Source organism: Sapajus apella, unplaced genomic scaffold (genome assembly GCF_009761245.1).
Source record: "Sapajus apella isolate SASKATOON/1434 unplaced genomic scaffold, GSC_monkey_1.0 scaffold9, whole genome shotgun sequence".
Taxonomy (NCBI): Eukaryota; Metazoa; Chordata; class Mammalia; order Primates; family Cebidae; genus Sapajus; species Sapajus apella.
In genome coordinates, this window is record NW_022436949.1 from 48,846 (window position 1) to 60,651 (window position 11,806).

General features: G+C 43.0%; 1 long non-coding RNA gene and 1 pseudogene across 1 annotated transcript; both read right to left on the bottom strand.

Annotated features, from left to right (window-relative positions):
* Positions 1–403: 403 nt before the first annotated feature.
* Positions 404–4,049, bottom strand: LOC116551115 (annotated as a pseudogene).
* Positions 4,050–4,424: 375 nt separating this feature from the next.
* Positions 4,425–9,823, bottom strand: LOC116551231. The gene is made up of 3 exons (XR_004268784.1): positions 9,774–9,823; positions 5,189–5,247; positions 4,425–4,489 (listed from the first exon to the last, which is right to left on the bottom strand). It is a non-coding gene; the product is annotated as an uncharacterized LOC116551231 (long non-coding RNA).
* Between the last annotated feature and the right edge of the window lie 1,983 nt (positions 9,824–11,806).

The window sequence follows — 11,806 nt, forward strand, 5'->3', positions numbered from 1 at the left end:
CCTGAGCTCCGAGGAGCCCTCTGACGGGAGGAACACCGTCCAAGAACGGCCGTAAGGAACAGAGGCACTGAGACTACTCGTCAAACCAATGCCCTATTTTACTAAAAACTACATGTACGTTACATTTTACAAAACAGTCCCTTCCTTAACCCCATAAAAGAATGGGGATATTGGGGAGCTACGGGAACAGGTCCCCCTCCAAATGCTCAGGGCTACCTAGGCCTCTCCAGACCCCTTGTCCAGTGCAGGGCAGGGGCAGCAGAGCCTGCTCACTGCTCCCATCAGTCCAGGGTTCCTGGAGCCCATCCGGGGCCCTCAGTGCCTACCCAGGGCCAGAGGGACCACCTGGGGGACCGGCCTCAGCTGGACTCACAGCCACTCCCTGCCTGGGTGGCATTCAGCCTCAGGAGGAGGAGTGTGGGTACCCAGAGTGGTTATGGTCAGCCTCGCCCAGGGCCACTCTCAGTGACAGACTGGGCTTCCTTTCCAGCTCCTCCTACTTCTGGCAGTGCTGTGGGGGTTGGGCTTTGAAGAAGACTGAGATGTAGCGGACCTGGCAGAGTGGAGGAAGGTGAGACTGGGCAGGGGCTGGACAGGCACCAGAGACATGGGCATGGGCAGGAGGGGGAGGAACAGGGTCCCAGGTGGGCAATGAGAGGAAGAGTGCCTGTGGGGGGAAGAGAGCCCTCTTAGTGGAGGACCAGTGGAGAGCACTGGGGCACTGACAGGCCCAGGGAGGGACTGCGGCGTACAGGCAGGAGACCCAGGGAAGGAAATGGGGAAAGAAGGTGTCCAGGGAAGGACTGGGTTTGGGGAGAGGGGTCCCAGGGGAGAAATGGGGGGAAGGGAGGGGCCCCCAGAAAGGATTGGGGTTGAGGGAAGGGGTCCCGGGGAGGAATGGGGGAAGGAGGGGTTCCATGAATGGACTGGGGTTGGGGAAAAGGGTCCCAGGAGAGAAATGGGGAGAACTGGGTCCAGGGAAGAACTGGGGTTGGGGGAAGGGGTGCCAGGGGAGGATGTAGGGGGGGAAGTATCCTGGGATGGACTGGGGTTGGAGGATCCCAGAGGAGAAACGAGGGGAAAAAGGGGTCCCAGGGAAGGATGGGCATTGGGGGAAGAGGTCCCAGGGGAGAAATGGAGAGAACGGAGGAGTCCAGGGAAGAACTGGGATTGGGGGAAGGAATCCCAGGGAAGGATCTGGGGGTGAAGGAGGGGTCCAGGGAAGAACTGGAGTTTGGGGTACGGGTCCCAGGGGAGAAACCGGGGGAAGGAGGGGTCCCAGGGAAGGACCAGGGTTGGAAGAAGGGGTCACAGGGGAGGACTCCGTGGGGCAAGAGTGTGCAGGGAAGGACCAGAGTTGGGCAGGGAGTGGTCTCTGAACAGCACAGGAGGTGAGTGAGAGTCAGAAGCTCACAGTGAGGCCAGCCACCAGCGCCCCCTGCAGGAGACCAGCAAGGACGTCACTCCAGTGATCAGACATGCGGGTGTAGCCCACATAGAGGGCAAAGGCCACCAGGAAGAACTGGGCCGTGGGCCGCAGCAGCTGTGTCCACTTCCAGCAGAGCCGCGCCTGCATGTAGCGCTGGGACAGGAGAGGGCGCCTCAGCCTGTGCCCTGCCAGGCACCCCCACGCCAACTGCACAGATGGCAGCTCCGAGGCCGAGGGCATAAAACCAGCCAGCCGAGGGCCTCCTGTTTTTTTTACAAACAAGTCAGTGAGCGCCTCCATCACCACCACGACCCACCCATTTTACAGCTGGAAAAACCGAGGTCCAGGGAAGGGAGTGACTTGACGGGCGAGCCCCAGAAAAACGGACTCACCACCAGGAACACCACGCAGTACATCCCAAAGGAGGCATGTCCCGAGTAGAAAGACAACCTGGGGAAGGAGAGGCAGCAGGTTGGCTGATAAATAGATAAACAAAATGTGGTGTGTCTCTACCACGGAATATTATTCATCCATAGAGGAAATCAAATACTGACACATGCTATGACATGAAAGAACTCTGTAAACATTGTGCTAAAGTGAAAAAAAAAAAAGCCAGCCACAAAAGATCACACATTACACAATCCTGTTTATATAAGTGGTCCAGATTAGGCAACTCTATAGTGACAGAATATAGATCAGTGGTTGCCTATGGGAGCATAAGGTTATAGGGGGAGTAGAAGCTAGTTATAAAGAAATGTGGATTTCTCTATATGGTAATAAAAGCTTCGAAAATTGATTGGGGTAATAGGTGCACAGCTCCATGAATATTCTAAATACCACCGAATTGCATACTTTAATAAATTGTATGGTATGTGAAGTGCATTTCAATAAAGGTGTTATTTAAAAATACATATATATATATTGGTGGCCAGGCATAGGTGGCTCATACCTGCCTATAATCCCAGCACTTTGGGAGGCAGAGGCAGGAGAAACACTTGATTCCAGTAGTTCAAGACCATCCTAGGCAACATAGCATGACCCCATCTCTACAACAATAAATAAAAAATTTACCTCTGTGTGATGGTGTATGTCTGTAGCCCTAGCTACTTAAGAGGCTGAGATGGGGGTACTGCTTGAGCCCAGAAGAATGAAGCTACAGCAAGCCATATCACACCACTGCAATGCAGCCTGAGTGACAGAGCAAGTCCCTCTCTCTGAAAAGAAAAGGAAAGAAATGCAAGTTTTTAAAATTGATTTGTGAGAGTAACCAAGTTTGAGGAGAAACAGAGGAAAAAAGAGCACTGAATGGTGAGGGTAGTGGCTGGTTTGCCTCAGTTGCTAGCTAATTAATTGGCTTCTGAAAAATTTCTTACTAAAATGCCAGCTCTGGGGGTCAGTCATGCAGTCAAATGATAAATCCTAAATCCTTTACAAATGCTCATCATCCTTCTTTACATGCCTTCCAGTGAAAAATTCTTAAGCGCCTAAATATCAAGTGGTCTGAAATGATAGCAGCTGTTTAATAAAGAAATAACATCTCAGCCAGGTGAAGTGGCTCATGCCTGTAATCCCAGCACTTTGGGAGTCCAAGGTGGGCAAATCACCAGAGGGCAGGAGTTTGAGACCAGCATAGACAACATGGCAAAACCTCATCTCTACTAAAAATACAAAAATTAGCTGGGTTTGATGGTGCATGCCTGTAATCCCAGCTACCTGGGAGGCGGAGGTAGTGAATCTCTTGAACTCGGGACGTGGAGCTTGCAGTGAACCAACATAGCGCCACTGCACTCCAGCCTGGGCAACAAGAGTGAAACTCCATCTCAGAAAAAAAGAAAAAACAAAAGAAATAACATCTCAATTTGTTTGTTTGTTTTTCAGATGGAGTCTTGCTCCATCACCCAGGCTGGAATGCAGTGGCGTGATTTTGACTCATTGCAACCTCCACCTCCCAGTCTCAAGTGATTCTTCTGCCTCAGCCTTCTGAGTAGCTGGGATTACAGGCACATGCCACCATGCCTAGCTAATTTTTTATTTTAGGTAGAGACGGGGTTTTGCCATGTTGGTCAGGAGGATGTAGATCTCTTGACTTCATGATCCACACTCCTCAGCCTCCCAAAGTGCTGGAATTATAAGCATGAGATTTTAATTATAAGCACTGCACCCAGCAGTGCTTATAATTTAACATCTCGATTTTTGAAATTTAACATCTCGATTTTTGAAAACCATGAGTCAAATGTTATTTTCCTTTTCTCATTTAACAGGTGTGCAACCTAAAGGACAGAGAACTTAAAGAATTTTCCTAAGTGGCAGAATGCAGATTAAAATTCTATCACTTTGGTCTCAGAGTTTGTACTTTATTTTATTATGATAAATTCATCTTTTTTAAAACCAAGAGACTTATGCAAAATTCTGCTAGGGTTAAAAAAAAAAAAAAAAAGCCTCTCCCTTTTCTTGACCATGGCTGCAGGCAGGGCTCACACTGCATTTTCTTTACTTATATATGTCCTGCTTGGATGGAGACATGACAGGGATCTCCTGTCATGTCTCCCTCTTATGAGCAGACCGCATAAGCAAGGAGAGAAGGAAATACATTAGAGGGTGTTGTAGGAAATGCTTTCATTCTAGGCACTGCTGTTTAAACTACCCCTCAACTTTCTTTCCTTAAAAGAACAGAAAAAACAAAGAGGACAAAAGATGAAGAAACGTTCCACGTGACCCTCAGCATCCTTATTTGTTGTAATAAAGAAAAAGCATTTTAGGGATTTTTTTTTAGTGCAGTTTGTAAGGTGATTCATGTTATTTATTTTCTGTTAACGATTTTCAAAACATCAATTAAAAACATTCAGAAATTTAGCTTTATCACAGGCAGCTGTGCACATGTGAAATTAGCCTGGTTAACTTCATCTGTATAAACATATAGCTAGTGAACTGACAAAGCTAATAAACTGGAGAATCAACAGAAACATGCCAAAGACTGGCCCCTATTTTCCATGGTGATCTCAATTTCAGGAATCTTTACATTACTCTCAGGGCTTCATGGTCTTTTAGGGGACTGCAAAGCTGTTAAATAAGCACAGAATTACTTTAGTATATTGTAGAAAAATACAGAAGAAGATGCTTTATAAGAGCAGAGTAGGCCGGGCGCGGTGGCTCAAGCCTGTAATCCCAGCACTTTGGGAGGCTGAGGCGGGTGGATCACGAGGTCAAGAGATCGAGACCATCCTGGTCAACATGGTGAAACCCCGTCTCTATTAAAAATACAAAAAATTAGCTGAGCATGGTGGCGCATGCCTGTAATCCCAGCTACTCAGGAGGCTGAGGCAGGAGAATTGCCTGAACCCAGGAGGCGGAGGTTGCGGTGAGCCGAGATCACGCCATTGCACTCCAGCCTGGGTAACAAGAGTGAAACTCCGTCTCAAAAAAAAAAAAAAAGAGCAGAGTATAAAACTCATACCATTTGGTGATTTTCAAAGAAACCTGCAGAATTAAACTTGTTAGTGTAATCCTCCACAAGGGGCTCAACAAAGCCTTGGAAATATAAATGAAGTGGAATTGCACATGTGACACTTTTAGCAAATTAAAAAAAAGAAAGAAAGAAAAAGAAAAAAAGGTCCATTAAATAAAATACCTTAAAAAGCCAAGAAACTAACTGCAAGTCCCACAAAGACATTGGGCAATGATTCTGTATGATTTCAGAAATGCTGATAAAGAATGTCTTAATGTAGTAAAATATAGTAAGAAGTACATGTAATCTCTTACCTTTAGTGTTTATTTTACTAGCCATTCCAGGAGGGAAGTAGCAAATAACTAGTTCAGGTCTAGAAAGAAAACCAAGAAATTTTACAGTAACCAGTACAATGGCAGTCTCACAGCTAGTAAAATGGTCAAGATGTGACTAGGGATTTTTCCTAAAGGCATTCACAGAGTCATCCTGTAATGTAACAATAATTCCTATCATTGTGGACAAAAACTCGGACTTTTCCTTCCAATGACTGGCAAGTAATTATATAAAAAGTAAATTACTTCTTTCATAAAGAAAAACAAAATTAACACTAGTGTACATTCTTTAGTCACTAAAATTCTGCAAAAACCCAGATATAATAAGAAACTCAATTATCCGACCAGGTGTGGTGGCTCACACCTATCATCCCAGCATTTTGGGAGGCCAAGGTGGGTGGGTCACATGAGGTCAGGAGTTCGAGAAAAGCCTGATCAACTTGATGAACCCGGTCTCTACTAAAAATACATAAATTAGCCAGATGTGGTGGTGCATGCCTGTGATCCCAGCTACTTGGGAGGCTGAGGCAGAAGAATCACTTGAACCCGAAAAACCAAGGTTGCAGTGAGCTGAGATTGCACCACTATACTTCAGACTAGGCAATAGAGCAAAACTCCATCTCTCTCTCTCTCTCTCTCTCTCTCTCTCTCTCTCTCTCGCTCTCTATCTATCTATCTATCTATATATATATATACACACACACTCACACACACACACACACACACACATATATCTCACCTCTTGACCTGTGATCAACATTCCTTCTAAACTCAATTGAAGGCATCATATATCACAAGCCAGATGGCAAGAAGTTAAATAAATTTTAGTCTTTTTATGCCATTCCAATTACATCTTGGTCAGTTTACAAACATGTTTCAGCAAATGCTGGAGTTTTTCTCCCTCTTTAGGAGTCCTCTCTCACTTTATCCTGCCTAACAAAAGACCTCACACACTTAGAAAGAGGATGGAGACAGGCCAGCTTTAGGACATGCTGCACAAGGAGAACCAACTGTCCCCAAAAGAGGGGGTTCTACACCACCCTGAAAACTTCACAATTGACCAGCTACACACAAATGCCTGAAGTATGGAAGTCCAACAAGAAAATGAACAATTGGTGATATCAAGACTTCTGACCCAAGGGCCTGCAGCTGGTGTGACCATTCATCAAAAAATCTGACTTTAAATGGAGACACATTGGACTGTGACATGCAATAAAAGAACTGAAGCAGCAAAGTGTCTTCATTTGGGTTTCCTTTCCATCTTACCCAGCTCTAGCCAGTGAAGAAGTGAGCATGCCTGTGGTGCTCCTGACACATCTGGGATAGTTCCCATTCACAGTGGTCAACCTTTGGGATTTTCCCACACATTTTAGGGTCATCATTCATCTATGCTAACCTATAATGCGCAGATAAAAGCTCCTTTTTAGAGACTGGTGGGAAAACTGTCAAATCTGAAAGCCCGCGAACTGTCTCAGCCAGGGGGAACACATGTAGGAAAGACTATGGAATCTGATATCAGAAGCCTAATCTCAGGCAGACCTCTACAGATTTACAATTGTGAGTAATTAACTTATTTCTCTGGGCTCTGTTATTCTCATATAAATCACAAGAAAGGTAGACCAAATAGTCTTCCAGATCAATTCCAATCTTAACATCCTCTGGCTTTATGATTAAAGAATGATACTAGTATGGCTGAAACTGTGGCTTAACCCCAATAGGAACCTGCTGGGATCATGCTAGGCAAAACTAGTCCACACAGACATAGCCATTCTGACCACACCCCTCCCTATGCCAGCTATCATACAGATATGCACCACTGGTATGAGATGTTCCTTCTACATAAGACATTGACTGATTCAATAATGGGCTGATTTATTCATTCAACCAACAAGTATTTACTGAGCACCTTCTAGGGTATTTAGGGATACAACAGAACAAAACAGACAAAATCCCTACCCTTATGGAGTTTACATTTTAGTGAAGGACAAGGGGGAGTCAGAAATCAAATAGGAAATATAAATTAAGGTTATTTTTTTTTTTTTTGAGACCGAGTTTCACTCTTGTTACCCAGGCTGGAGTGCAATGGTGCGATCTCGGCTCACCGCAACCTCCGCCTCCTGGGTTCAGGCAATTCTCCTGCCTCAACCTCCTCAGTAGCTGGGATTACAGGCACGTGACACCATGCCCAGCTAAAGTTTTTTTTTATTTTTAGTAGAGGCGGGGTTTCATCATGTTGACCAGGATGGTCTCGATCTCCTGACCTCGTGATCCACCCGCCTTGGCCTCCCAAAGTGCTGGGATTACAGACTTGAGCCGCCGCGCCCAGCCAAGGTTATATTTTATGCAGAGCAGTGTTGGGATTCACTCAGGGTGGCTTCCAAAATATTAAGGGAAATATTAGGGAAGTTATAGGTATAGTATCAAAGCTTTTTGGAAAGCCAAAATGTTTTAATGAGCCAGGTTGAAGACAGTCAGTTCTTACCTTAGAGCTTTAAGATAATAAAAGTTTCCCCAGTTAAATCTGTTTACCCCACATTCCTTTGTCTCTACTCTGTTTACTCACATAAACTTTGTGCTAGATGGCCCTCTCGGGGGAGGTTGAAAAAGAATTACTAGTTAATGGTGTTTATTCTGGGTCTCAGAACCAAAGGTTTTTATGATTCATAAATCCACTCTTTTACCCATGTTAATTATTTACAAGCATGTTGACTTAAAACCTGTTATTAAATCTATACTGAGTAAATGCAGGAAGGAAAAAGGAGTTGTAGTCAATTAGCTGCAATCGCCCTCTAAAAGTAGCTGAGGGCCCCTTAGCCCAACTCTTGCACTGTATTCCGTATGTAAGAGAGTATTTCATTCATCCATTGCTAAGATAAGGTCTGTAGGACAGACCTCCGCAAGCAGTGATCAAAGTCTCAGAGCAGCCTGGAGGCCCTTGATAAAGTGACTTTTGAACCACAAGCCAAAGCAGTGAGAGTGAGCCATGCAGACAGTAGGGGAAGAATGTTCCAGGCAGAGCAAACAGCAAGGCCCAGAGACAGGACAGGATCAAGCCTGCCTAGCATGCCAAAGGAAACAACATGAGCTCAGTGTTTATAAAGAGGAGTAAGAGCAGGAGGGTAGCAGGAAGAACAGTGAGACAGGTGGCAGGGGCCAGGTCATGTACAAAACAAAGCCACTGGAGGGTTTGAACAGAGAGGTAATTATGATCTTAATTCCACTGTGAAAGGATTGTACTAGCTGTTGTATTGAGAGTAGAGTGGCCAGGCACAGTGGCTCACTCCTGTAATCCCAACACTTTGGGAGGCCAAGGCAGGTGGATCATTTGAGGACAAGAGTTCAAGACCAGCCTGGCCAACATGATGAAACCCTGTCTCTAATAAAAATGCAAAAAATTAGCCAGGCATGGTGGCTCATGCCTGTAATCCCAGCTACTAGGAAGGCTGAGGCAGGAGAGTTGCTGGAACTCAGGAGGCAGAAGTTACAGTGAGCCTGGATCATGGCATTGTACTCCAGCCTTGGTGACAAAGCAAGACTCCGTCTGAAAAAAAAGAGAGAGAAAGAGAGTAGACTGAAGAAGGCAAACATGGAAACAAAAAAGCCAGTTAGAAGACTACTGAGATAATCCAGGTAAGAGATGATGGCAGATAAATTCAGGTAAGAGATGATGGCAGGGTGGCAGCAGTAAGGTGTGAAGAGAGACCCATTCTAAAATTGAATCAACAGGACACTTGAAGACAGGATCATCTTGGAAAATCTTGGAACTACTGTGGAATCAAATGAAGCTAAATGGCACTAAATTCTAACATCCACTGTGAAATCCTGCGAACAGGGTTTGTTCACCTCTGTTACCTAGTGTCCCACCCAGTGCTTGGCACATAATGGGGATATAAAAAGTCTTCAATTCTTAAATGAATAAATGTGGAACTGAATATATTACAAAGTCAAAAGACATGCAGTTTGATAGGTCATTAGGAGATCAAAAAGCATCTGGTACTAGACATATTTTACTAACAGTGGGTTCACCTTCTCTGAGTGAATCACCCTCTAAGCAGCAAACTGAGATCATGCTAGTGCATGGGCAACAAGCGAGAAACTCCAGTTCAAAAAAAAAAACAGAAAGAAAGAAAGAAGAAAAGAAAAATAGAAATGTTTCATGACTTCAAGGCAATATAGAAACAGCTAAACTTTTTATAGAAATCTGAACCACATTATAAAGCCAGAAAAACATACTAGCTAATATTATTTAATACATATAGTACTAAATAGAAGAGGTAATAATTTTAAAACAAACATCAGTGTAACATTATTGGACTTAAAAATATATATTTTTTAAATAACGGAAGCAGAAGATTCTTCTGAACTATACATTTCAGATAGCATTTATTTACTAAAGATTAAAATAATACAACAGCTCCCAAAAATCAAGAGCTAGCCAGACAGGGTGGCTCACACCTGTAACCTCAGCACTTTGGGAGGCCAAGGCAGGTGGATCACTTTAGGTCAGAAGCTGGAGACCCCATCTCTACTCAAAATACAAAAATTAGCCAGGTATGGTGGCACTCACCTCTAGTCCCTAGGGAGGATGGCCTGAATCTCAGAAGTGGAGATTGCAGTGAGCTGATTGTGCCACTGCACTCCAGCCTAGGTAACAAAGAAAAATAAAAGTCAAGAGCATGGGGAGTGTTAAAATCAAACATAACCAAAGGTCTCCCATCAGAACAGCTCCATTTTTTGGCAAGCATTATATGTTAAAGTCTATTTGCTACACATTGGTATTTGCACTAAAGTTTCAAGTGCACATTAGTGCTGACTTAGGTTTAATGTCCTCTGCTGTACACTAAACTTGAATATCACACTTATACATCAAAACAAAAGTATCTTTCCTTAAGGCAATCACCTTTAAGACTGCTTTAAAATTACAAAATGTGAATATTGTTTTGATAATTTCACAGTAACTGAACATTATTGTCTTCAAACAAAACAATCTAATAAATCACCATCAAAACAAAAGCCCCACAGCATAATCTGTTTCACCTTATAAAAAGCACTGACATTTATAAGACTGTCTTAGTCAATTTATAAAACAGTAATAGCTAGTTATTTTTACTCAGAATAGTACTAATTTAATAACATTATAAAAACATATGCCGAGTGTGGTGGCTCATGCCTGTAATCCCAGCACTTTGGCAGACCGAGGCAGGTAAATCACTTGAGGTCAGGAGTTCAAAACCAGCCTGGCCAACATAGTGAAACCATGTCTCTACTAAAAACACAAAAATTAGCTGGATGTAGTAGTGCATGCCTATAATCCCAGCTTCTTGGGAGGCTGAGGCAGCAAATTTGCTTGAACCTAAGAGGCAGAAGTTGCAGTGAGCCAAGTTCATGCCCCTGCACTCAAGCTTTGGTGACAGAGCAAAATTCTGTCTGAAAAAAAAAAATTAAATAAATAAAATAAATAAATAAATAAATAAAGACAAGAGGAGGAAGCATTTATTATGTATTTATATCCCAGGCATTATGTGAAGCACTTCACTATCTTATCAGATCTTTGAGACAGGTCTTCAGTTCTCATAACCACAGAAGAGGATGATATTAAGGCTCAGACAGGATAAGAGATGTGGCCCCGCTGTGTCCCCAGAGCCTATGCTTTTAGATAAGATTAAGAAAATAATTTGTTTAAAAAAAAAATTCAATTCAATTCCTAAGAACCAGGTCTTTGCAATAAATATGTAAATAAATCCTCAATGTCCATGCTTCCCGGTAGCATATGTTATGACTTTTTTTTTTTTCCTTTAAAATGCACCAACAAAGGCCAGGTGTGGCAGCTCATGCCTGTAATCCCAGCACTTTTGGAGGCCAAGGCAAGAAATCAAGATCAAGAAATCAAGACCATCCTCGCTGACGTGGTGAAACCCTGTCTCTGCTAAAATTCCAAAAATTACCTGGGTGTGGTGGCACACACCTGTGGTCCCAGCTACTCAGGAAGCTGAGGCAGGAGAGTCACTTGATCCTGAGAGGTGGAGGTTGCATTGAGCCAACACTGTGCCACTGCACTCCAGCCTGGTGACAGAGCTGAACTCTGTCTCAAAACAAACAAGAACCTACAAAAACTAGGAAAAAAGGCTTAAGCTATTATAAAGTGCAAGAAACACTAAGAGAACCTTAAGCACATAGCTAAAAATATTGTGGAAAAGTTATTGAATTCGTTAGCAAATTTACTCTGATTCTAGGTTTTCATTTTCATTGAGAGGTAGGTTATATTATTCATATTGAAGACAAAATGTTCAAGTATATTAAAATAAATAATTTCAATATGGTTTATCATGTTTAAATGTTCACTTAAAGCAATTTAGTTAAAATTCTGCATACTATACAATTTTATAGCTTGCTAATAATGTTGCAAAATAAATAGTCATCCAAATAGAAATGTCAAAATACATAATGTTTCTACTGGTTGTTGTTATTTTTAGGTGAACATTTGATATATGCCAACAGATAGATGATAATAACAAATTGCTAACTTCTTTCATTATGATATAAAGGTAGCTTCAGGACAGGATAGTGTAAGGGTAAAGAAGAATTTGAAATCTAACATTA